General features: G+C 42.5%; 1 protein-coding gene across 5 annotated transcripts in view; it reads left to right on the top strand.

Annotated features, from left to right (window-relative positions):
- The window catches only part of SGMS2 (sphingomyelin synthase 2), a 168,598-nt gene that overhangs the window by 95,683 nt on the left and 46,798 nt on the right, over window positions 1-26,117 (top strand). Inside the window, exon 2 of one of the 5 annotated variants that reach the window (XM_082728584.1) lies at window positions 25,719-25,886. The exons of the other annotated variants lie outside the window; for them this stretch is intronic. The gene's annotated coding sequence lies outside the window, so the exon portion shown is untranslated. The remainder of the gene's footprint in view (window positions 1-25,718; window positions 25,887-26,117) is intronic. 5 annotated transcript variants of the gene reach the window in all.

Genomic DNA, 26,117 nt, shown 5'->3' with positions numbered 1-26,117 from the left:
GATCCATGGGATGTGTGTGGGCTTCTGGCCTGGCCTCAGCCCCTCGGGGTTCAGCACACTTAACTCCTCTTGTCTCTCACCTTGCTGTCTGACCTGTTTATCTGCCGCCTGTCCTGTTATATTCGTCCTGTCCTCGCCCTGTTTATATCCATAATGCCGCTCTCTAGTGTATGCCCTTACTCTGTTGCTTTTCGTAGCAATCTGAGAAGCAAGACTCCTGTAAAACCAGGATGACTGAAATCATTACTTGCTATCAAATATCCGTGCGTCAGGAACTTTAAGGTTAGAATATAAGAAGGCACAGGCGTGGTGGGTGTGAAAGGGAGAGGAGGGAAGGGAGGAAGGAAGGAAGAGCGCGGTCCTGTGTGGGAAAATGACTGAAAGCAGAGGGTCTCATAGCAGAAACACTCCCCAGCTACTGGGCAAGCCGTTGTTGTCAGAAAATTCTCAAGATGGGTTGCTTTGGGTTTCACAAATGTATTGACTGTATTCAGATGCCTCTTGGATACAGTTGAGACATGGTCCCAGGCCCGCCTCAGTTCCTTCTGAAATTGATTAGTACATTTGACACAATGTTTTGAGCACTTGCTATGTGCTAAACTTTATTCTTTTTTTTTTTTTTTTTTTTTTAGATTTTATTTATTTATTTGACAGAGGGGTGGGGGGGAACACAAGCGGGGCCAGGGCAGGGTGGAGTGGGAGAGGGAGAAGTAGGTTTCCCACTGAGCGGGGATCCCGAAGCAGGATTCCATCCCAGGACCCTGAGATCATGACCTGAGCCGAAGGCAGACGCTTAATTGACTGAGCCACCGAGACATCCCTAGACTTTATTCTTGATTCTAGGGATTCAGTGAACAGGAGTTGAGGTTCTACTCTCATGGAGATTGTTGGAGTTAATGTGTTGAGGGAAGAAAAGATGTTACACAGAGAGGTTGAGCAATGTAAACAAGTAAGACCAGTATATAAACAAGGTAAAGTTCAGTGTTGGACCCATTCTTCAAAGGCAGCTCGGTCACCTGGTGTAGAGTGACTGGCAAAGCCTGTGCCAGCAGTCAGGAGAGGCTTGTTGGAAGCAGTGGGACTTGCACTGAAGTGTAAAGGATGAGAGGGAAGGGCGTGTGCAGCAGGCGGAGGACGAGAGTGCTTGGTCACACCAGGAGTGGGAGTGAGAAGTGGCCGGGCCCCTCTGGATCAGGTGGGGTGGGGTTTGCAGACTTGGTACGGAGCATGAGCCTTCTTGCAAATGCAGTGAGAAGGTGTCAAGAAGTGGTCTGAGAAGGAGCCGGCATGATCTGATTTAGATTTGTGACATACTGTGGCTGCTGGGCAAAGAAGGAAGTAGAAGGGGCCAAGAGTAGAAGCAAGATCAGTTGTGAAGCTACTGCCTGAAAAGGTATGTGGCCAGCAGTAAGGGAGCAGTGTTGAAGAGGGAGAGCCCTGGATGGATTGGAGAGGGATGGAGATAGGATTCACAAGATTGATTGATTGATTGATCAGAGAGAGAGAGAGAGTGACAGCAAGCAGGTGTAGTGGCAGGCAGAGGGAAAAGCAGGCTCCCCGCTGAGGATGGAGCCCAGTGTGGGACTCAGTCTCAGGACTCTGGAATCATGACCTGAGCTGAAGGCAGACACTTCACCAACTGAGCCACCCAGGCATCCCAGGGTTGACAAGACTTATGGTTAGGCTTTGATGAGTGACACGAGAGAGTAGGAGAAGTCAAGCAGAACTGCCAGATGGGTGGTAGGTAGGTAAGAGGATTGTGGGGAGTAGAGTTCTGTTCTGGCCACTGGTAAGTTTAAGTTGCCTGTTAGTCCTTTCTCATGGAGACAGATGTCAACCAGCAGTGACCTGTGTTCAGGGGTGAGGTTGGGTTCTGAGGTGTTTGGGGAATCTGCCGTCACCTAGGGAGGCTTCACAGGCAGAGAAGAGAGAGAGATAAGGCTTCAAGCAATGACAGTTGGGAGATCAAGTAGGAGACCATGGAGGAACCAATGAGGCAGGAGGAAGACCAGAAGGGAAGGATGTTCCAGATGCCGACAGAACCGGGTGTCTAGAGCAGGATGGAGTAATTGGTGCTGTTGTAAGTTCTTGACAAGTTGGGTAAGAGGAAAACACAGTATTCGCTGGGTTTGCCAGTATGGAGGATTCCTGTAGGTAATGGTCTTGTGTTTTAGAGACATGATTTAAGGCACAAATATATTGACCTCCACTGTCTCCTGCAGCAAACTTTCCTCACCCTCTCCCTTCTCAACATCACCCTTGCTGGCTAGATGTGCTCTCTTTGTTCCAGAGTACTGAGGCCTTTCTTTGTCCCTGGACTACCATAGCGTAACATGCTTTTCTGTTGAAATTAGGCTCTTTCAGAATGAGTTCCTTAACAGCAGAACTTCTAGGTGGGTTTTGTTTTTTTTGTTTGGTGGGCTTTTGGTTTTGTTTTGTTTTTTGTTTTGGTATTTCCTAGCATGATGCAGACACTCAGTACATGTTTTCTGAATCAGTGTGTTGAGGATCATTGAATACTGTGGTTTTGCTTGTGTTTTTTACCCCTGTGTTGTGGCAGGCACAGGCCAACAAAGAGCACAGGTTTTCAGATTCTCCTCTGCCTTCTACGGCCATGGTCTTGCTGGGCCGAGGTTAGCTTTTGCCCAGGACTGCCCCCTCCTCCCCCCATGCCGCTGGCCAGTGGCTGCTTTGGACGCCTTGCTTAGCTCTGGTCCCCTGTGGTCCTCTCTTCTTCGCCCTTTCACTCATACCTTGTACCTTCTCAGGAGCCACATTCGAGCACCTGTGGAGATCACGTCCCTGTTTGAGGAACTACATCTCTTCCTCACTTTTAGACTCTCTGGAAGAAGTCATCTGCAGTTACTGCATACAATTTACCTACCACTTTTACCCCATTGCATACTTCGTGTCTTAAAGGCCTCGAAGCAACTGATCATAGCAGCTTCAAAAGGGATCTTTTTAGCAAAATTTTTTTTCTTTTCTTCTTTTTTTATTTTGTTTTGTTTTGGGGACTTTTTGTTTTTTGTTTTTGTTTTTGTTGTGTGTGTGTGTGTGTGTGTGTGTCTGTGTGTGTGTGTCTGTCTGTCTTTGAGTGGTTATTTTCCCACCAGGGCTGTGTGGAAAATTTTCTTCTTCTACACTGTTTCTATCACTTTGTTTTCCACTTCATTATCCTCCTGTTGCAACACCGCAATTATACTAGTTGCTGTGGAGATATTAAGTGCATTGCTAATAATGGAGGATTATTCCTTTAGGTGGAAGAATAGAAGCAAGAGGAGAATATAAATCTTGTTTTTGTGCAAATGTTTCCTAGTAACAAAAATAACTAAGTGGTAATAGAGACTGTGGTACAGAAATGTCTATATGGGGTTGGCTTGTGTTTTTAAAAAAGGATTGGCTTTCTTAATTAAAGAAAATATTAATTTAAGCTTCTGGTCCTCTTAGAGATTAATTCCTTAGTTTAATACTTTACTATTCATTCTTTAGTTTATATTCTTTGTCCAGGAGGGTGTTGTCCCAGATAGGCCAAATTTTTTTAGACTTCATCTTTTAAAATTTTTCTTTTTAAAGATTTTATTTATTTACTTGACAGACAAAGGTCACAAGTAGGCAGAGAGGCAGGCAGAGAGAGAGGGGGAAGCAGGTTCCCTGCGGAGCAGAGAGCCCGATGTGGGGCTTGATCCCAGGATCCTAGGATCACCACCCGAGCTGAAGGCAGAGACTTTAACCCACTGAGCCACCCAGGTGCCCCTAAAATTTATTTCTTAAAACTTTTTTTAAAATTAAAAAAAAAAATCCTTTTTAAAAAACTTCACTAAAGATACACATTTTAATATTATTCATCTCATTTCCGTTTCATGAAATGTATAGTTTTCAATGGACTTTTTTTTCTTAAGATTTATTTATTTTAGAGAGAGAGAGAGAGCACGTGTGAGCATAGGAAGGGGCAGAAGGAGAGGGAGAGAGAAACTTTTAGCAGACTTCTCGCTGAGCTGAGCTCGGAGCCTGATGCAGGCATTTATCTGAGGGCCCTGGATCACCATCTGAGCAGAAACCAAGAGGTGGATGCTTAGCCAGCTGCGCCATCCAGGGACTCCTCCATGGACTTATTATAATGAAGCTGAGCATGTGCCCTGGTTTGCCCAGGACAGCCCCAGTGTGTAAACTGTCGTCCTGGTGTAATTACTAGTGAGACTGTCTTATACTCTCAGAACTGGCTTCCTTAGGATGTTGAATTATATGGTCACCCTAATTAAAGACCACATTTATTTGTTTTTTTTTTTTTTTTGTAATTTTTAAAGATTTATTTACTTGGGGGGAGGGGCAGAGGGAGAGGAAGAGGGAGAGAATCTCAAGCAGGTTCCTTGCTGAGCATGGAGCCTAACTTGGAGCTCCATCCCAGGACCCTGAGATCATACCCTGAGCAGAAACCAAGAGCTGGTTGCTGAACCGGCTGAGCCAAGTGCCCCTAAAGACCACATTTAATAGGAAACTAAGGGAATGAAGTATTTTATATATTCTTGTTTTAATCCAGATAACATATACATACATATATTTAGATAGATAGAGATGGGTATACATGTGTGGATTTTATACACACACACACATACATATATGTGTATATATTTTTTATTTCACTTCCTCCAGCTGATGGTTTAGAACTTGCCAAATGTCTTGATGCTATAGAAAGACACATATATACTTATACACACATGTATAAACATATATGTACACACACACACATATATAAATTTCTCATCTTCATAATTCCCTTATATTTTCACTCAAATTCATTTTACTATAATAATGCTTGACCTGGCTCCTCCTATATGGACAGGATCTATTTTCAAGGATTAATGTCCAAATATTGACTGTTCTGTTTTGAAATGACTTCTCATATCTCAGTTGATTTCCCTCTGTCCAATACAAATGCTCACTTCTTGTTAACATTAGATTTTTACCCCCTGCCTGTGTTAGAATTGGGTGTATATCCTAAACTATCCCATTGTATTGTCTGTTAGCAGCTCAGTTATTGATCTACCCATCTACCCAAAGGTAGATACCTATCTACTCAAGGTAGATACCTTGAAGAGTAAAAAGTACCATTTTGATATTCAGACTTACCTTTAAAAATATGCACATTCCTTCCCTGACCCATCCCACTTAGTGTCAAGTTTATTATTGTAAAAACTCTGAAAGCCATATTAAAATTTTTATAATTGATCCAAGATCGTTGGGGAAATTTCTGGGAGTTTATGTTCTGGGGCTAAGGGGATCTTGAAGTGGCTTAAAAAGTAAGTAAGAGTTAATGAATTGCCAGTATTGAAGAGCGAGCTCTTGGGATAATCTCTGGAGAAGGGTGCTGACACGTCCTTCAGTATGTCAGGGGAATATAAGTCTGTGGAAGGGAGGGGATTTGGTAAGAAGCAGAGAGCACCATTTTGTGCCAGGCTGGCTGTGCTGTTATAAACAGACAGACATGCTCCCTCCCCTCTTGGAGCCTACCACCTAGTGTGGGAGCCATCCGATTAAAACCAGGAAACAAGTATATAATCTCCAACTGTGAAATAGTGGTGAGAGAGAATAAGAGGGGAGATTTTTTTTTAGGTCAGGAAAACAGCTCTTCGTGAAGGAACGTTAAAGTTGAGAAGGCTGAGAAGATGTGTGGTGTTGATAGAACAATGATGGTGTTGCTCTATCAAGGTGGGACTCAGGTTAAATTGTTCTGGATCATTTAGTCAATTAGTAGCAAATAAGGTGCCCTCTGGGTTCCTCTGTCAGTGTTTCGCAGCCTTTTTTTTTTTTTTTCATTATTGCCTTTTTTAGATAGTTTTTCCTAACTATTCCCTTCCTCCTTGTGAAATATTAATGCCCTTTGGAGGATCACAAACCATTTCTTCCACCCTTAGAGCACCACTTTTCGCCAGTGAGAATGCAAACTCTATCAGTTATTGTCTGTGGGGTGCATTTTAGGGTAGTCAGAAATGGGCTTTTATTGAGTTAACATAATATCCTTGGATCTCCAACTGGATTTGAATTTTCTTGAGGCAGAGACCATCTCCAATAAGGACAGTACTAATAATGTGTGCCACTGACTGTGACACTTTTTTATTTTTAACATCCATGAGATTGGGAAGGGTGAAATAAAAGCATCTGAAGTAGAGTAGAAAAACCCTAAATGGCTTAGTTCATCTAATTTCCTATTTAGATGAAGAAACAAAGACTACTGGGAAGGCTAGGGCTAATCAGTCTCTCGAATCCACTTTGGCGCCATTTCCAGGACACTCTTGCTAAGGAGCAGATTTAGGGAGGTGGTGATCGATAGGAGCAGTCCAGGTTTTATTGTCCCGCTTGAAAATTTGCTTGTGCGCATGTGTGCACAAAGTTGCAGTCTCACCTAGGGAGATTAAATTGGCAGATTTTTCCAATACTTTTCTAAAACAAGGATGAAAAGGAAAATCTGATCAGCAATCACTTCTGTGTTTCCGAGGCCACACATCTGTCTAAAAGGCAGCTCTACAGGAATGTAGGAGAAAAGTGAACTAAAGATAGAGGATACTAGTAAGCTTTTTAAGAGAAGGAATTAAGATGTCACTGTTCTTTACCACTCAGATTCTTTCACCATTAGGGTTGGGATCATACATGTCTAAAGGACATGGGTTTATCAAGGATAATTCATGTAATATATAAGGTTGGGAGAAATGCAGAGAATATATCTGAAATTAGGTGATGGAACCTCTAGTCTGGCTCTTTCTCTGTATCAGTCTCTGTGTGTTCACGTATGTGAGAGAAATTTCGTTCAAGCTTGTTCTAATTATCTGGCCCATAGTTATGGAAACTGGAGAAAGGTGTAGCTGTCTTCATGACCTGTCTTGTAATTTCTTCTTGTTGCCTTAGTGAATTTTGGAGGTAGGCTCAGTGGATGACACAGGCTTCTAAATTTTGCAGCCATAACTTCCTTTTACTGTATCTTCATCCACATCAGTCACATTTTAATTTTTTAAATTTAAATTTAATTTTTTTTAAATATTTAATTTTAATTTTTTTTTCAAGATCTGTATTCAGTGGTGTAATCCAAGTCTACTCCCCCTCACCCCAACCCTTTCTAATTGTGCTTTTTAGTTGTTTTGTTTACCTTCTTGACAAGTCCAGTACTTTTAGTAGGTGAACAAGGAGTAGAAAAATTATGAAAATACAGCCACATGGATGTAATTTATAAATTCTTTCCAAAGGGTAAAGTGGAGGACACAGAAAGTAGAAGTATGGAATCAGTCCCTAAACCTCATTCCTGTTCTTTTTGCCCCATTTACACAAGCAGGGGAGCCCTGGCCTTACCCAGCCATCATTAAGAAAATGAAGCTGAATTTGTTTGTTTGTTTTTAAAGATTTTACTTATTTATTTGACAGAAAAAGATCACAAGTAGGCAGAGAGGCAGGCAGGGTGGGAGAAGCAGTATCTTTGCCGAGCAGGGAGCTCAATGTGGGGCTCGATCCCAGGACCCTGAGATGCTGACCTGAACCAAAGCCAGAGGCTTCGCCCACTGAGCCACCCAGGTGCCCCGAATTTGTTTGTTTTAAATGATGTACTTGGCCCACGCTTCTAAAATGTGATTTATGAAACAATCAGGGTTGGATACATACTTTTTTATACAAGTAATTAATTACCTAGTTTTGAATTCTGAGAATCCTTTGATTCCTTCCAACATGGAAAAAAAAAGAGGAAATGTTAATAAAATGCCATTTTGAGTCATTTGTCCTTAAAAACATTTTTATTAATTAAAATGAGATTTGATTATCTTCTACAGAGGATTTGGATTGAGTCTTTAAACCTAGCCAGAACTTAACAAATATAGCTGTCTGATAAGCCACCTTTATTATTATTTGTTTATAAACCATACGTGTTACTAGTAGTTCTAAATGTTTCGTGTGGAAATGGAAGTAGTGGAAGTAATGTGGTGTCAGCTATGAATTGCCACACACACGGTTGTTAATGACAAGTGGAATATGCTGAAGGTGTGCCAGCCACAGGACATTGGAAATGGAAGTATGAGGCCCAGACTCCCCAGAGTCAGCCTCCAAACAGAAGCTGCTTTCACAGGAAGAGCTTCCAAGGTCCCACACCTTTTGGGTTAGGACTAAAAAGTAAAATCGTTGTGCGGTAGGCACGAAAGGCATTCAGAATAATCAGGTTCCATGTGCAATTGTGAACTGAAGTTGTAATTCACAGAAGCCTTAAGAAGGCCTGATTGAAATGGACATGTTTAAGATCACAGTAGGAGGCAGAATGGCAGAAAAATATCTCTTGGACCTGGCCCCTATTTCCATCTTATCAGCAGATATGCCTCATGTCAGCAACATCTTACCTGATGAAAGGTTCTTGGTAGAAGGTTGCTTGAGGCAGACACAGCTTGGGAGCTCTTCCATTCGAGAGCTCCATTAACCTGAGTGTTTGGCTGTAAGGATGTTCTTAAGGGATGTCTTAGATGTCCTCCTGGAAGCAAAACAAGTCTTCTCTTAGGTGTGGTTTCATCTGGGTACAGTTTTGCAAATGGCACATTATGGATCTGTGCTAAGTGCCTCCTCCTGTGTACGTAGGCTGCACTCAGTGAGGCCTTTAATTTCAGCATGAGCTGGGCCCTGCCGTTTGGTATCCAGAGCACAGCCTCCGTGTTGGTTGGGATAAATATGTATGATGTGGCATATGAAAACCTGTGGGGGCAGTGATGGAGTTACAGATCTAAACATGTTCTACCACAACGTGGAGTGCTGCCCTGACCACAGAGGTTGCTCCGTCCACATTAAGCAGTGTTTAGAACGCTCTCTACATTTAGAAGGCTTAAGTGCTTTTGAATTATAGGGCAAATTTAGATCAGCGGTCGTGTTTGAGCAAATCGTCTTTGTTCTTGAAGGACATAACCAGAGCTGTTTTTGCCATTAATATAGGAATATTGCTGTACAGCTTGAATGATAATATTTGGAGTATTTTTAAAATACTTTTAAAACATTATCACTGTCTTAAATATGAATGAGTTTATAGGTAAATCTAAGAAGTACTTTTTTAAAATTAATAGGCTTTACTTTTTGGAGCAGTTTTAGGTTTCCAAAAAAAGTGAGCAGAGACTGTGGAGTTTTCCCTATCATTAATGTCTTACTTCAGTGTCATACACTCGTTATCATTGATGAGCCAGTATTGATACATTATTATTAACAAAAATCCATAGTTTACATTAGAGTTCACTCTTTGTGTTATGGGTTTTGAAAAATGTGTAATGACATGTATCCACTATCCCAGTGTCGTATGAAATAGTTACGCTGCCCTAAAATTTCACAGTGCTTCACCTTCTCATTCCCCTGCCCTAACTCCTGGCATTCACTGATGGAAGGTTCTTGGTAGAAGGTTGCTTGACGTGTTTATTTCAGAGAGAGAAAGAGTACACATGCTGGGGGAGAGGAAGGGGGAGGGGGGGAAGGAATCCCAAGCCCACTCAATACTAAACACGGAGCCCAACATGGGGCCCAATTTTACAACCCTGAGATCATGACCTGAGTGGAAATTTAAGAGACGCTCAACCAACTGAACCACCCAGGTGCCCCACTGTTGATTGATTTTTATTGTTGGGTTCAACTATGTCCTCCCTGATTTCCTGCCTGCTGCACCTATTAAAGTGACTTTTTAAAAGATCACAGTTAGCAATATCAGAATCCAGATGAAAGCCAGTTCTCCTAATTGTAATGAAATATTCTTTGCCTCTCATGTTTCTTCTAGGAAGCCCCTTTGCTTCTTGTTTTCATTGTATTTCCTATTGCTGACAGTTAGAGAGTAGCTCACCCACTAATATACTATTACTGTAACTGTAATATACTATTACAGTTGAACCAAACTACCGTGAAAAGTGCCTTTGACATGTGTGCAGTTCTTTTACTCATTTTGTTTGTTTAGAGATGTGATGGCAGGGGCGCCTGGGTGGCTCAGTGGGTTGAGGCGGAGGTCATGCTCTCAGGGTCCTCAGATTGAGCCCCGCATTGGGCTATCTGCTCAGCAGGGAGCCTGCTTCTCCCTCTGTCTCTGTCTGTTGCTCTGCCTACTTGTGATCTCTCTCTCTGTGTCAAATAAATAAATAAAATCTTTTTTAAAAATATCTGATGGAAAACTGGGATTATATATATATATAATATATATATATATATATATAATATATATATATAATATATATGATGGAAAACTGGGATTATATATATATATATATATAATCCCAGTTTTCCATCATATATACATATACATGTATATTGTATATATAAGTATATATCTGTATCTAATATATGGATACAGATATATATATATATCTGTATCTGCAAGGATAAGTCAGGAATTACTCTTCCCCTGTAGCAAGCTTTCAGACAATTTAGGGAGATGGGGGCAGATGACTCTGGGGTTCTTTTTCCATGTGCTGACCCTCCTCCTCCTCTTGAAGGTGGCATCTGCTAAGGTCAGGGTGGCATCTGAGGTGTCCAGACCCATACATAGCACTTGGAAAGCAAGAGAGAGAGGCATGGTCACTAATGATGACATTCATGTTTCCTCCACGAGTTTTCACTTTCTGTGCCTGAGGTGTAACTAACCTCTGACCGTGCATGACTTAGAAGCTCAAGATAGAATCATGTGGCTGATTCCTTTGTTCAGTCAGCATCCCCACCACGTTCTGTGGGGGCTCATTAGTGCCTGGCTGGTGCCTCAGCTTCCACTGTCAGGACCTCGAGCTTGCATCTTAATGCTCAGCTCTGGCCCCTGTCCCCAAAATGTGTTCATCATCGCAGGTCTCTGGGCACTTTGCTTCATCTTCCTTTATCTTGCTCGAGATTCAGTTACAAAAAGTTCTTTAAGTCAGCTCCTCGTTTCACTTCTTTCTTTCTTCTTCCTCTTTAGTTATTCCTGATACTCAATTGTTCTTCTGTTTGGACACCAAATAACTCTTTGGACACCAAATAACTCTTTGGACACCAAATAACTCTTTGGAGTCATGAGAGTGTGCTTTCTTGACTCCCCTTTTGTTTTCTGAACATCATCCTTCCTCTCATACTTAAAAGAAGATTTGGGGGCCTCTGGGTGGCTCAGTTGGTAAAGTGTCCAACTCTTGATTTCAGCTCAGGTCATGATCTCAGGATCCTGCGATGGAGCCCTGCCTCAAGCTCTGGGCTCAGCACGGAGTCTGCTTGAGATTCTCTCTCTTTCCTGTTCTCTTCAGTCTTACAGGCATGATCTCAGATCTCTCTCTCTCTCTCTCTCAAAATAAATAAAAGACCTTAAAAGATGTTGCTTTGTGAAATAAGGATTATGTAAGTATGCCAGTCTGTAATTTGCCATGGCATTGTTTGGAAGGAATGTTGGAAACCTGTTGGATGAGACTGATCATGGGTAATGATGCACAAGGTAAACCAGGTAAACTCTTTTTTTAAAAGATTTTATTTATTTGTCAGTGAGGAAAGAGAGAGAGCACAAGCAGGGGGAGTGGCAGGAAGAGGGAGAAGCGGGTGAGCCCCATGTGGGATTTGATCCCAGGACCCTGGGACCATGGACCTGAGCTGAAGGCAAACACTTAACCATCAGAGCCACCCAGGTGTCCCCTGGGTAAACCCTTCGTAAACGAGTTGAAGAAAGTATAAGTTATTTACTTTTAAATCCCAGTTTCTCACAAGAGAAGCAAACTGCTAAGGAGGAAGTGACCCACCTCATAGACATCTTAAGAGCAAGGACAACAAGAGAGTGGGACAGAAAAATAAAAACTGGAGGAAAGGGTCCCGGATCCAAGAGACTGGAATGGCTGGGAATCTGAAGGAGATTCTTGAGACGGAGGGTTCATACTATTCAGCGCTGGATTAAGTGACACAGGTGTAGCACGTGTTGCTCATTCTCTGAAGCTCCTCAGGTACGTGCAGGGTACTGTAGGATCCTGCTGGTCTGCGTTCTAATACTTGTATCCTGAGGAGCTACTCTGCCTCCAGCAAATGTATCCTCTCCCTGACCAGAGGTGAACGTTCCAGTGGCCTCTTTCTAATAACAACCCCCTCCCAAATTTGTTTCCATCTTAGTTCATGTTTATTCATGTCTCATTTCATTTTTACTTCTAGCCTCATTTTTATTTTGAAAGACACAATTTTATTTGAGCCGGAGTAATGATGGTACATGTGTACATTTTGCTTTCATTCTGTGAGCTGTATAATTATGCCCTATTGAACCAGAAAGGCTGACTTCTTTGCTGCGTGGTGGGGCATTACCACAGATGGCATCTTGCTGAAATGAAAACTTAAGTTTCTAGGACAGAGCATTTTTATTTGCTTACCACACACAGTGACCAAAATGAAAAGGAGGGTTTATTATTTTTATCCTTAGTACATAATGATATTAAACAGACTTTGTGCTTACGATAAATTTTTTTAGAGACTGTTAGTATGGTAACTGATACTTAGAAATGTGTGTTGGGATTTTTGCCTCATCTTTTCTAACTTTTTAATTTTAACAACAACTCGTGTTTATTTTAGAAACATTTAAACCTGGATAAGAAGGAAAGTTTAAGTCACATATAAATCTGTCACCTGTTCCTCCTTTGCATTATCTTTCCAGCATTGTGTTTACACAGGCAACTTTACAGGATCAATGGGGTTATACACAGTACTATTTTGTACTCTTGAATATATCATGAACCTCTTGTCATGCCCCACTAAACATGGTAAGGAAGAGTTTCAGTCTCCTATCGTGTCCATCCATCACCATGTGTTTAAGCAGTTCCCTGTTGTTGGACACGTAGTTATTTCCAGTTTTTTACTGTTGTCAACAATGCTAGAGGCTCAGAGCTGAATCTTCATTCACATTCCTAGGTTGTTTGTAAAGCATACGAAAGGTTTTGCTGTAGTCCTGGAGACGCTTGATGATTTGGTTTGTTTTTTAGCCACTTTGATCTATGGAAGCATGACATCTCACTATGACCTGGGTTTCTTTGCTCATTAGCAAGGTTAAACACTTCCTCACTTTCGGTATGAAAGTACAAAAGGGTTCTTTTCTTTTGTTGCAGAAGATCGGAAGGCATTTCTTAAATTTAAATAATTAAGTTTCACTGTTGTACCTTTTTGTCATTTCTTAATGACATTAGTGACATAATCTCTAAGTTGTTTAGGAGTTTGGATAGAACAGTAATACCTTTGCTTCATGAAGGAAAGGACTAGATTTCTGGAAGACCTAATAGAAAAAACTATAGAAACTGGAGGTTGTAAGACATAGGGCTTTTTAATCTGTTGCTCAGCCTTTCCCTCTAGCCCTCTAGCCTTAAAAAAAAAAAAAAAGACTCCTATTTCTGGGATATTTTGAATGCAGTCTGTATGAAGCAGAGAGAAGTACAGAGTGACCTTTCAAGATATTTTAAATTTAAGAGTCTATAATTAGAAAACACAACTTGAGTTCTCATAATTTTACTCTTAAGGTACCCATCTAAATTGGTGGGTCATTCCTCCCCCACTTGTCTCCTTCCCTCTCTCATTCGTATCTGCTGCATGTACATCCGAGGACTCTGCTTCTGAAAATACTCAGGGCATCACATTTGTTGGTTGTATAATATTACAGTGCTTTCCCTCTGCCCGCCCTTTAGAGGATTATTCAGTGACTTCCTTATCTGACTTGCAGGGAACTTACACGGGACTCTTTGGGAACACAGCTGACTGCCTTATACAGAAGGAGTTAGGCTGGGAACAGATACCCATTGACTCGTGTGTAGAGGAGACAGCAGAAAACCTGACAGACAGGGTCCCTTCCCTCATGAAGTGTCCAGAAAAGAGACAAGTAAATCTTTACTAACAATTGACTTTATAATCATACTTACCGAACTGTTATGATGGAGAAAGAGGATAATGTGGCCTTGGTGAAGGAGACCCTAATGTAGCCTGGGAATGAAGGAAGCCTTCTCTAAGGATATGATGCCTGTTGCACATGCCTGGGAAGAGTTGATACATGTGTCCCTGGCTCTCCCTTGCCTGTGACCTGCACGTGAATTCATCTATTTCTGCTTTCTTTGGTGGCTTACAATACCGTACAGTTTTTTTTTTTTTTTAAGATTTTATTTGTTTATTTGACAGAGAGAGATCACAAGTACGCAGAGAGGCAGGCAGTGGGGGTGGGGGAAGTAGGCTCCCTGCTGAGCAGAGAGCCCGATTTGGGGCTTGATCCCAGGACCCTGAGATCATGACCTGAGCCGAAGGCAGAGGCCCAACCCACTGAGCCACCCAGGTGCCCCAATAAGTATTTTTTTTTTTTAAAGATTTTATTTATTTATCAGAAAGAGAGGGGGAGAGAGAGAGCACAGGCAGACAGAATGGCAGGCAGAGGCAGAGGGAGAAGCAGACTCCCTGCTGAGCAAGGAGCCCGATGTGGGACTCGATCCCAGGACACTGGGATCATGACCTGAGCCGAAGGCAGCTGCTTAACCAACTGAGCCACCCAGGCGTCCCACCTTACAAGTACTAACGAGAAAATACTACCACTAGAGTAGTAAGAATTTGAAGATTAACACTAGAGAAAAACTCGTAACTAATGAGCCTTAAGAACAACATACTTAGCCTGCTGGAGTGAAAAAGGTTGGCAGATCACGGGGACACGTAATCTTCGCAGGACATGGGGAATAACTGTGTTCAGTGGTCCCACATCTTCTGTGTAGAGCACGGGAACAGCTGGAGAGCCAAAGTCCTTTCCTAGCTAAGGTTTGCTCTCTAGTAAAATAAAAATTAATCTTTTCTCCATCTTCTATTTTACATTCCAGCTTACAATAAAAGGCGTCTTAACCATGGTGGCTTTTGCCATTTGGAAACTATCCGCGTTTTACTGCCAGGTAGAGCTTGAGATGACTATGACAAAAGGAATATTCTTTTAAATTGTTAAATCCCCCGAGACGATTATGGCTGTTCTTTGCCAGATAACGACTCACAAGTCCTTTAGACTTAAAAACAGATGCTTCTGGGGAAAGTTGCTTTCAACGCATCCGGTTACTTGGGTTTTTTAATGTGGCTGCATTTTTGTCCATCTCCTGATATTGGAGATATTGTTTTACACATCTGGAGCTGTCTGCTGCTCAGCTCTTACCAGAAGCATGGCTGAAGGAAATGCAGGAGCAGGAGGGATTTCTGGTGTAGTTGTGTCTCTGAAATGAGCCAGACGGCATAGCTGCTTATTTGTACCATGTTGCCTTGGCTTCCGACCAGAGCAACTCGAGAGAGTTATGCTTCGGAATGAATTGAGGGTCCCCTGGAAAAAACCATCGGATGACGTCATGTGATGGCCTGCCCGGTCTGCGCTGTTGCCCATGGCCCACCTCCTGTGTGCAGACCCACTGCGGCAGAATGCCTGAGCTCAGGGTCAAGAAAAACTTTTTCCCCTGGGGAAGAAAATCTAGATCCCCACTCCTCCTTCTCCCAAATTATGGATATAAGATACATATACATTCTCTTTCTGAGTTTAGGAAACACGGTTTCGTCTCCTGCTTTACCCTGGACAAAGGATATGAGCTCACTGCAGCCAGCGCATGACCCGTCTTTGTCACAGTGTAAGACTTAGTACATTCGATTACCCCTTGTCTTTCTCTATTTTAGTTACTTAACAAGGGTGCACAATATACTAGGTGCTATTTCTGACCTGCTTGTAAATATTAACCTCTTCAGTCCTCTTAAAGGCCCTCCCGGAGTTTGTACTATTGTTATTCCCAATTATAGATGAGGAAACTGAGGCACAGAGAGGTTAAGGAGCATGCCTGGAGCCATACGGGTTCTGAGTGTGGGGTTGGATTTCAGAGCCCTTGTTCCTGAAGCACCCCACCTCCCAGCTGTGCTGCCTTAGCAGTGATTCGATCCCCTGAGCAGGGAGGAACTATCTTCAGTCACAGCTGGGACCCCACCCTCTTCCAATGTAGCTTGTGACCAAGAACCCCTGGTGTGTGTGCATTCACCTGGCTCTCATTCTCCGTTACACTTCTTAGAGTAGTGTTTTATTTTATACGTTCTACCATTAATTTTATTTCCTTATGAAGTTACACATGGTACATATATTTCAAATTAAATCATGGGCTTCTGTGACATTTTTTTAAATGGGTCCATTCTTACTATGACTCAACATTAGGATGTGTACATAGAGTTTTGGGCGTAGGAAGCATGGATTTGCATTCTACCATCCACCCCCCTCTTACCCATTCTTCTTTTTGACAAGGGGACACACGTTCTGAGTTTGACTAGAAAAAGGGCACCATGTTAGTGATGTAATTGAAAAAAATCTATAAGCTGAATATATTATTACTGTCATTAATATCAACTTATAAACAGTTAAAGTCTTTTTAAAAAAATCCATTAAAAGATTGCAGCAGCTGTCTGTATTTCAAAGGGAATCTTCCAGCATTGTCTCAGAAAGCCTCCTAGCAGCCAGGGCTTTCCAGACACTGAACTCTGTGCCCTGTGTGGGCAGGCAGTCCACCTGGCCTACAGAGCCCTCAGCGCCCAGCCTCTGTCCTCCTCCCCAGCATGTCACTACTCCTCTGATGACAGCCCTCAGCAGTGTCTGCCTTGCCATTCTTCAAACCTGCCTGGCTCCATCCTGCCTCGGGGCGTTTGAACCAGCTGCTCCTTTGGCTGGAGCGCTCTTCTTCCCTGGCTGCCCCACCCCCAGATCCCCCACTGTTATTGTCCTAAGTGGCATCCCCTCAGCATCCCTGACCACTTGCCCTTCATGAGCCCCATCAGCCTTTTGCTCTGACTCTGATTGCCCTCTCTCTCGGTGGCATCTCTCGCGGTCTTCTTGTTTATCTGCTTGCTTGTTTCCACATTGGAAAATGAGCATGGTGAGAGACGGGAATCTGCCCACCTTCACTGCTCTGCCTCTAAACAGGGTCTGGCACATATTAAGTAAATGTCAATGGAATGAATGGCCGAGTTGCTTTTCTCCTCCTCAGATGCCTGGTAGGAGTCCATGTTTTCCGGGTGACGCTTCCGGGTGGATAGGATTAGCTCTTCATTTCACCTCCGTCCACAGAAAACCCCAGAAAAAAAATAACAACAGAGCATCTTTCTTACGGAGCCTCTCACTTTTTCCATCTTTTAGAGACATCGTCCTCAGCCCCATACCACTCTTCCACCGAAAGGGTCTGCCCTGAGACCGGGGGTCTTGATTGGTACGGGAACCAAGGTGGGGTTCAGCGTGCTCCCATCTGCACCCAGTAGGTTTGATGCTTCCCTCCCACAAATCACGAGTGTGATTTGCATCAGCTCAAGGCAGTTGTCCTGCAACTTCTCCTCTATCCTCCCTTTCCAGTTAAGACATTCCAGTTATGCTTTAGCTGAGAATTTCCTCGGGAGAGAGAGTCTTAGATTTCATGCTGGTCCAGGTGAGTGGATGCTCCCTCATTCATTTGATTGTTGCCTAAATGACACTAAGAGAACTAGAGGAACACCAAAACCTCTTAACCACGCTGCATTACTACCCAAAGATAGCCCTCAGGAACCGCCTTTTTATCATGCCTTCAGAAAAGCCTGTGGCGCTAAAAATCTACAAAGAAACATCTGTCAGCTGCACACCTATTTGGCCCCATACTGAAATTATTACTAGCAACGTTATTTGGTTTTTAGAGTTATTTAAACCAAGGTTTAAAAGATGTGGTAGTTAACACCCATTCTGTGCCCACTGAGGAGAAAGTTTTCTCTTTTAGGATGTACATTGTGCAATTCATTTCACTATCTAGACTAATTTGAATCTCATTTGAAGGATAAGTTTATTCTTTTATTTTTTTAAGATTTTATTTTTTATTTGAGAAAGTCCCAAGCAGGGGGAGCAGCAGACAGAGGGAGAGAGAAGCAGACTCCCTGATGAGCAGAGAGCCCAATATGGGGCTTGATCCCAGGACCCTGGGATCATGACCTGAGCCGAAGACAGACACTTAATGACTAAGCCACCCAGGTGCCCTGAAGGATAATTTTATTCTTAAATAAAAAGAGCAGTTACATTATTTTAAAAGATCTATTCACTATTTTTTTTAGAGAGAGAGAACGAGAGAGCATGAGTTGGGGGTGGGGGTGGGGGAGGAACAGGGAGAAAGAAACTTAAGCAGACTCCATGCTGAGTTTGGAGACCCATGTGGGGCTCAATTTCATGATCCCAAGGTCACGACCCGAGCCGAAACCAAGAATCTGAGGTTTAAATTTTTTTTTTTGGATTTTATTTATTTATTTGACAGACAGAAATCACAAGTAGGCAGAAAGGCAGGCAGAGAGAGAGGAGGAAGCAGGCTCCCCACCGAGCAGGAAGCCCGATGTGGGGCTCAATCCCAGAACCCTGAGATCATGACCTGAGCTGAAGGCAGAAGCTTAACCCACTGAGCCACCCAGGTGCCCCAAGAATCTGAGGTTTAAATGACCTCACCACTCAGGCATCCCAGTAGTTACATTTTCAATGCAAAATATTTTTTCTTCTATATAGCTTCTGGGCACCTTATGACTGGGGCTTATTTGACTCTTCTAAAACACATTCTTTTTTTTTTTTTTTATCATTACTAAATTAGTATGGTGTTTGCCTAATAAGACTTAAGCCCTAAGATGGACTCCAGGGTCTTGTAATTCCAAGTTAATTAAAAATGAATTTTTGTGAATATTTAAGAGTCATTGTTCAGCACAGCATTCTGTAGACTTATTTGTTTGTCTTCTGTAAAATTCAAAATAATTCTAGGAATGTTGCTCAGATTTAGAATGCCTGTATAGAGCCAATACTAGGAATGACAGCTATTTCTGAATATTTGACCCCGATGATATCTCCCTCTTTGTCTGGTAGTGTCTGTTCCATTGAAGCTGGATGAAGAAAGGAACTCATTTATTCAACAAATACTTACTGAGCAATTTCTGTGTGCCAGGCGCTCTGTTCAGGGTTGCGAATAAGGCAGTGAACAAAACAAAATCCCTGCTTTCAGAAATGGAGTTTTAAGAAGCGCCCACATTTCCTCAGCAGAAAAATGGGCAAAAGGAAAGCACAGAGGACTTTATTTACTGGCAGGTGTCCTGGGGAAACCCCCTTCCAGCTGACAGGCAGACTCTGAAAAGGAAGAGTGGAAACCTGATCTGGAAAGTGAGATAAAGCGATCTTATGCTCTCATTTAACTGCTGCAGAAGCCTCGTAAAGAGATCCACACCTGCCAAAAAGGTGCCAGGTTGATATAACCTGGACTTAGAAAACAAAGAAACAGCACTTGTCAAGTATGTCTTTTTCATGTATTTTTTTAGTTTCACGGATAATGCCCAAATTCGGCTTCCACTACCCTCTCCCAGACACTGTTATCAGTATCTGATCTGAAACATCCTTCCAGAGTTTCTCTGTACACAGTTGATACTCACATTTGCTCTTTTCATAAGGTAAAAGATAGTAAACTGTACTTCTATGCAATGTATGTTTTTCTCTGAATATATGTAGGAGGGTTTAACAAATCAGTACTAAGAGAGCTTCCTCATCCTTCTTTTTTTTTTTTTTTTTTTTCCCTCAACAGTTACAGAGTAGTCCATTGTATGGATGTACGACAATTTAAATAGTGACCTATTGATGGACATTTGGGTTGTGGCCAGTCCTTTGCTCTTAAACAATGCTGCAATAAATAACTTTGTACCTAGGTTATTCTGCATGGACACAATTTGATGTGTATACATTTGCAGAGCAGAATTGTAGGTCATAAGGTGTATGTATAATTTTGATAAGATACCTTGACAAAATGCCTTCCAGAGGGAGTTTTTCTTATTCCCATCCCTGCTAAAAACTTGTGGGGGTAGCTGTTACCTGGGTCTGAATTTCATCACCAGTCTGATAGGCTACATGGTTTCCGAGAGTAGTGTCAGTTTAGGAACATTTTTTGTTCAGAATTTTCAGTGGTGTTTTATAAAAGAAAATGCTTAGAAAAGTAAATAGGACCAGAAGTAAGTTTTGTTTTGTTTTTATTGTACAAAAGCCCATCTTAAATCTTCTGTTATGTAATTGTAGACCATGGTTGTCCACACTAAAAATGCTACATTTTAAGTACTGAAAATATATAGAAGAGTGCTTCTCAGGCTCATGCTGTACATGGGTGACCTGCTAAAAGTAAGACCTTTCTCCTTAATTTAGTCCTATATTACTAACTGAAATAGGACAGTATGCAAATACGAGTTAACACAGCAGGCCTGAAACCACTCTCTTTGAAAGGCCTGCTGGCAACCTTGGCCCTTTGCTGGCCTCTGGGAACTTCTTTCTGGGAGGGTGTCCACCATTCCCTCATTAGTGTGGCTCACTGTGCCTAAACTGTGCAAACGAGACAGTTTCTGTTGAACACCTGCTTGCATTCCAGGAGTCTGGAATTTGGGTACATGCCCAGTGGCAGGTTTCTGTGTGACCAGCCCCAAAGAAACCCCAGACGCTGAGTCACTAATGGGCTTCCCGGGTAGACAGTATTTCACAGGAGCTGTCAAAACTCAGTGCTGGGTAATTAAGCACAACCTGTGTGATTTCCCTGGGACGGGACCCTTGGAAACTTGCTCCTGATCACCTCTGGGGGGCCTTCATCCCATGGGGGGCCTTTTCCCTTTGCTGATTTGTATCCTCTTGCTGTAACAAATGAGAGCCAAGAGTAGGAGTGTAGGCAGGGTCCTGCGAGTCCTCCTTGTGAATCCTTGAGCAGGGAGTGGTCTTGGACCCTGACTCAAATCGGCTCTGCAAAGATTTTAATATCTTGTCTGTCTGCAGTATTAGTAGTGAGTGACACAGATATTTTTAGAATGCAGTTAATTAACCTTTGGCATTGTGTCTTGACTTGTAGTCTGTGTTCTGCTGTAAAATGTCTAATTCCTCAGATTTCTGGACAGTGGTTTAGCATTTACGTCAAACAAATAGAGGCAGCAAGAAGGCTGCTGGGTAATGGAGGGTTTCCGTTTAATAGTGAATCCACAACTGGTTCTTTGGTCCTCTCAATGTCTGTATTTAGGCTTAAATCCTTTTTGTTTGAATTTTCTATAATCTGGTTATTAGATAAATGGATTTATTCAAATTCCTTCAGACTCCTGGCCCATAGAAGCTTAGTTAGGCAGTCTGATTTCTGACTACGCTCTGATCTTGAAGCTTACCTGCACATAGTCCTAGAAACTTCACTTAGGACAGCAGTTCTTTGTCCAAATAGGACATAAGGCCCCAAGATTGAAACAAAGCTTATTTTTTTTTAAAGATTTTATTTATTTATTTGACAGAGAGAGATCACAAGGAGGCAGAGAGGCAGGCACAGAGAGGAGGAAGTAGGCTCCCTGCTGAGCAGAGAGCCGGATGCGGGACTCTATCCCAGGACCCTGAGATCATGACCTGAGCCGAAGGCAGTGGCTTAACCCACTGAGCCACCCAGGCGCCCGAAACAAAGCTTATTTTTAAATAATTGTATTTATTATTTTAGCATCCCATTTTCAGTGTTCAAATATTCAAATGGAAAATGGCAAGTGTTAAATACAACGATTTATTTGTGCAAGCTACTTTTCCTAAAGAAATTAGATAGCTTCTAGAGAAGAGGGTTTCTATGGCTTAAAAATATTAAATGAAGTCTGAAGTGGTGGTTCTTAAGGCTTGGGGTTGGTTGGCTGGCATACTTGTGATGGTAAAGACTGAGATTGAATGGCATTATGGCTACTGCTGTTCTTCCTGGCTCACCTTTGGGCTTCATTTGCACAGCAGCCTTATAAGGTTACTACTGTTAAGTCCCCTTCGAGATGCAGAGGGTTTCGGGACGTGCCCAGAGTTAAATGTTGGGTAGAACAGGATAGAGATAGAGTTTGAATGTGAGTCATCTGTCTACACAGGCTGAGCGCTTAGCCGTTCTGCTCTCCTGGGTAACATGGTAACATCTCGCTGGTACTATAGGAAAGAGGTCACATGGAAAGCCTTGTACGTTTACCTTTGGATATAAGAGTGACCTGATCATTTTCTGCTGAGTGTAAGAAATGCTCATTCCCTTGGTCTCTAAGTGTCAGGAATCCTCAGTGGGATCCTTGCAAAATATAAAACTGGGCACGTCACTCCCTGATGCCATTATCTTGGGGCAAAATCCAGATAGGATAAAAAAGCGTTATCAGGTTCTGGAAGAGCCTACCTCTCCCTTTCAGCCACGCTGACTTTCTTCTGTTCCCATACATACACACCACATTTTCCTTTGTTGCTTAAGACCTCTGCACCTGCTGTTCCTCTGCCTTAAATAACCCCACCCCACCGTGCCTGACTTGCCATCACTTTTCAGATCTGGCTTCAGAAGCCCTTTCTCGAAGCCTCACTTGAATGAAGGGGTATGCCTTTGCACTGTGTTCCTAGAATCTTGATTTTCACTCTCCAAACATTTCTCTGCCTGTATTACAGTTGTTTGTTTCCCCAGCTAGACCGCATGCTCTGTGAGGCCAGGGGCAAAGGTCTGTCTTGCTCCCCTGACCGTAATGAATGTTCTTTTGTGACTGACACTTGCACGGAGCAGATCCTCAGCAACAAATTCATGAACTTAAATTCTAAGCTTCATTCCCAAGAATAACTGTTTTAGGAACAGAGCTGATCATCCCTAGTTGTCTGCACAAGCCCAAACATGTTACAGTGCTCTCAGCAGGCTGATTTATCAGCTGTGACCCCCAGATAGGGAGAACTGACTCCAGGTGTGGTTAAGGACTTAAAAATATTTTGGAGAGCAGTTCACCCCCATATTGCTTGCCAGTAGTAACTGTAAACCAGTCAGCCAGCACCTTTTTTCTTAAGTTGGCTATGGAGTTTGTCTGGCAGACTTCAAGAAGTTTGTAGACAAGGGAAGATCCCCCCCGCCAGACTAAAATATACCTTTCAAAAAAAAAAAAGGTTGGAGAAAATTAAGTTGTATCATATGTTTAAGATGAAAATCTTTGCAAAGTATAGTTACATACCCCTTTTACAGCTTTCAAGAACAAAGTAAAATTTATATCACATATTAGACTTTTAATAGTACTTATATAGATAGTAGTCATACTGGAACCCCTCTGTTAGAATGAATATTACTGGATACAGGGAAGAAAAAAGACAAGTTCCTAAACTATATTTGTTCCTTCAGTCCGTGAGCATTAAATAAATTTAGGATTCAGGACTTTCCCACCAAGATTAGAGGTACCATTCACGTACATTCTTGGGTCTTACTTTCTGTGTCTTGAGCAGGCATAGCTGAAAAGAAGGGCCAAAACACCCCATTCTCTGGTATGTGTGTATGCGTGTGCCTATTTCAGAACCACTTTTCCTCCATTGAATATTTAAAGAATGGACATCCCTAGGAAAAATGGTGGGTCCCTAAAGTATTAGGGGAGTAGTAATAACTGTTGGAGCATTTACATGTAGGGCAAGTCCACAGTGTTTTATTCTAGAGTGTTTTGGCTTCTGGAGTGACATAGGCACACATGGTAACTTAAATTTGAAGACAAAAGTCAGTGAGGTGACCTCAGGCCCACTCGGACATCTCTCTATTCATGCTGGTATTTGAGTGAATCTCTTCTATTCTGAAGCCACTTGTATTTGGGCAGCAATTCGTTCAGGTAAAAAGCCAGGTATGTTATACATGTAAAAGATTTTCTGGCTGAGAGTGTGGCCCGCCAAATGAGTCAACCCTGTCTGCCTAGAGAAATTCTTCAGTTAAGAGTTCCAAAATAAGTGACTCAGTACTGTTCAGGGATATGTTACATTCACAGAATTCATGAGCTGATTGTCAGCGGAATGGAAAGGAACTTCCATGATAACATATACTTTCAATTCACTTTTTTTATGTAAGAATCTGGTAGTTGCTTTTGTCAAAAGTTTTTCTTCAGATCTCAGCAGGGAAAATAATGTGGCCCATATTTCAGCAATAAGGGATTTGTCCATGCCCTGCACAGAGTTCTGTATTTTGAATCCCCTGACTTGGAAAAATTGAAGGAGCCTCTACTAACAGCGACTTGTGAAAGAAGGTTAAACATGAAATCAACAGTCCAGGGCTGGGAGGAGGAGGTCGTGATGAATAATTATCTGTCCTGTGTCTGAGTGTACCTGTGTCTGAGTCACCTTCCTGCCAAACACTAACAGGTTACTAGGCAACGGGAGTGATTCAGCTGCTCTGAACACCTCACCCCAGTGACATGTCCATCCACAGTATTTCCAGGAAATGTCCCTCTCATAAGTCATGGGGAGTGGGATAAACATTCACCAAGGCCCTTGAAGGCATCAGCTGACCCAGGGCGGGTAACTGTGAGAAGGTGGGGCTGGCTAATGTTTGAAAGGAAGTCACCTCAGAGGGCAAATGGACTGTTACCTGCATGCTAACTGGGGCGGAATGGTAGAGGAGGGAAAGAGGAACTCTCCCTGGAAGGATTCATGAGGAAGGAAATCCATTTGTCTTTGGGGAAAAAATTGCTCATTCCTAATTGTAAAAAATGACCAAAATCTGGGAGAATCACAACATAGCAACAGTGGCTAAGAGCACAAACTCTGGAGCTGGATTGCCTGGGTTCATAGCCTCTCTGCCCACTTGCTAGATTGATTTTAGGTTTCACTTCCTCTTGCCTTCAGATGGAGGTGATCATGGTACCTCCCCCACAAAATGGTTATGCATATTAACATGTTAATATCGGGGAGCACCAATGTCTATTATCATAAGCTCCAGGGAATATTACCCTATCTCCTGCCCTTCGGACAACTATCTAAGTGGTAGGGGCAGAATTGGGAAGGAATGAAGGAAAACCTGAAGAGGAGAACTTTTAAGGATTCATTGCTTCTTTCATGATTTTGAGAACTGCAGATAATAGAAATTATAATCATAGCATCCTTAAGAAACTTCTCCTGGAGTTTTCAGCATTATATACTTTTGAAAGTTATTTATATATTGAAAAACTACATTAGAATTATGTAGAAGGAGGGGGGGGATATAATCACAGAGGTTGCCTGTGGTTTTCTGAGCCATTTATCATGTTCTGAAGCGACGTATGAGTTTTTGCTTTACTATTTCTTATACCTTATGCTACATCCCCCTTCTTAAATAAGACACATTATAATAAAGAATGCAGTCACATTAAGTAAAGCATCCTAAGTCGGGTAAATTTGGGGGGCTTTGTAGCAAATCTGGAAATGCTAATTATGCAGCTACATTACTGACTCCTTTAGAAAAAGAAAGGTACCTGAGATTCTTTGGAGAAAAGTGAGCTAGAGCTGGTGTCTTTGAGTGTGTAAGTCGACACATTCATTCATGGCCACTCTAGGACTCTAGAACCCAGCCGCTTGGCTGGCGGCCAACAACACTGACCCCAGTCAGATGGGGACTGCCCTTGTACCCCCCGACCTGGACCTCCACTCCCCATGGAGGAGACAGCCCCCTAGGCTTTGAACTGCATGCTCTCTGGTGACAGACTAAAGAAATGGGAGGAGCCCTAGCATTAATCCCAATTTGATTTTTTTTTTTTTTTTAGATTTTTGTTTATTTATTTGACAGAGAGAGAGGGAACACAAGCAGGGGTAGTGGGAGAAGGAGAAGCAGACTTCCCACGGAGCAGGGAGCCCAACATGGGGCTCAATCCCATGACCCTGGGATCAGACCTGAGCTGAAGGCACTTAACTGACTGACCCAGCCAGCGGCCCCCCAGTTTGATCTTTTGGGACTTCTAACTTACATCCGATGTATTTATTGAAGGAAAACCGGAGTGTTAACCAGACTGTTGAGAGTATGTCGCTGCCCTTTGGACTAGTGGGACGGCCGTGCCCGCTTGGTGTTCCGTGTTCTGTAATGATTCAGCAGTGCTGTGAGATGAGGAGCCTTTCTTCTCCCTGAACCTGCAGAGAGTCCCTCTGGTTCTGTGAGGTAGGAGTGTTTCCCCGAGGAAGGATCTGCTATAAGATCAAGGGGAAGAAAGGGATTAGGGGAGTGGCTCTCAGGGTTATCCCAAATGCTAACAACATTCGTTCTTGAAAAATTATTTAGATAAATAAATAAAATAATTTGGAAGCCTGGGTTAGTGGCAAAATCTAAGTAACTAACACCATTTTCGTCAGCTGCTATAAGGATGTATTACCAAAAGAGCAGCTGAGCAAC

The sequence above is a fragment of the Mustela nivalis genome, assembly GCF_964662115.1.
Source record: "Mustela nivalis genome assembly, chromosome: 4".
Taxonomy (NCBI): Eukaryota; Metazoa; Chordata; class Mammalia; order Carnivora; family Mustelidae; genus Mustela; species Mustela nivalis.
This window is presented reverse-complemented; position numbering and strand designations above follow the sequence as displayed.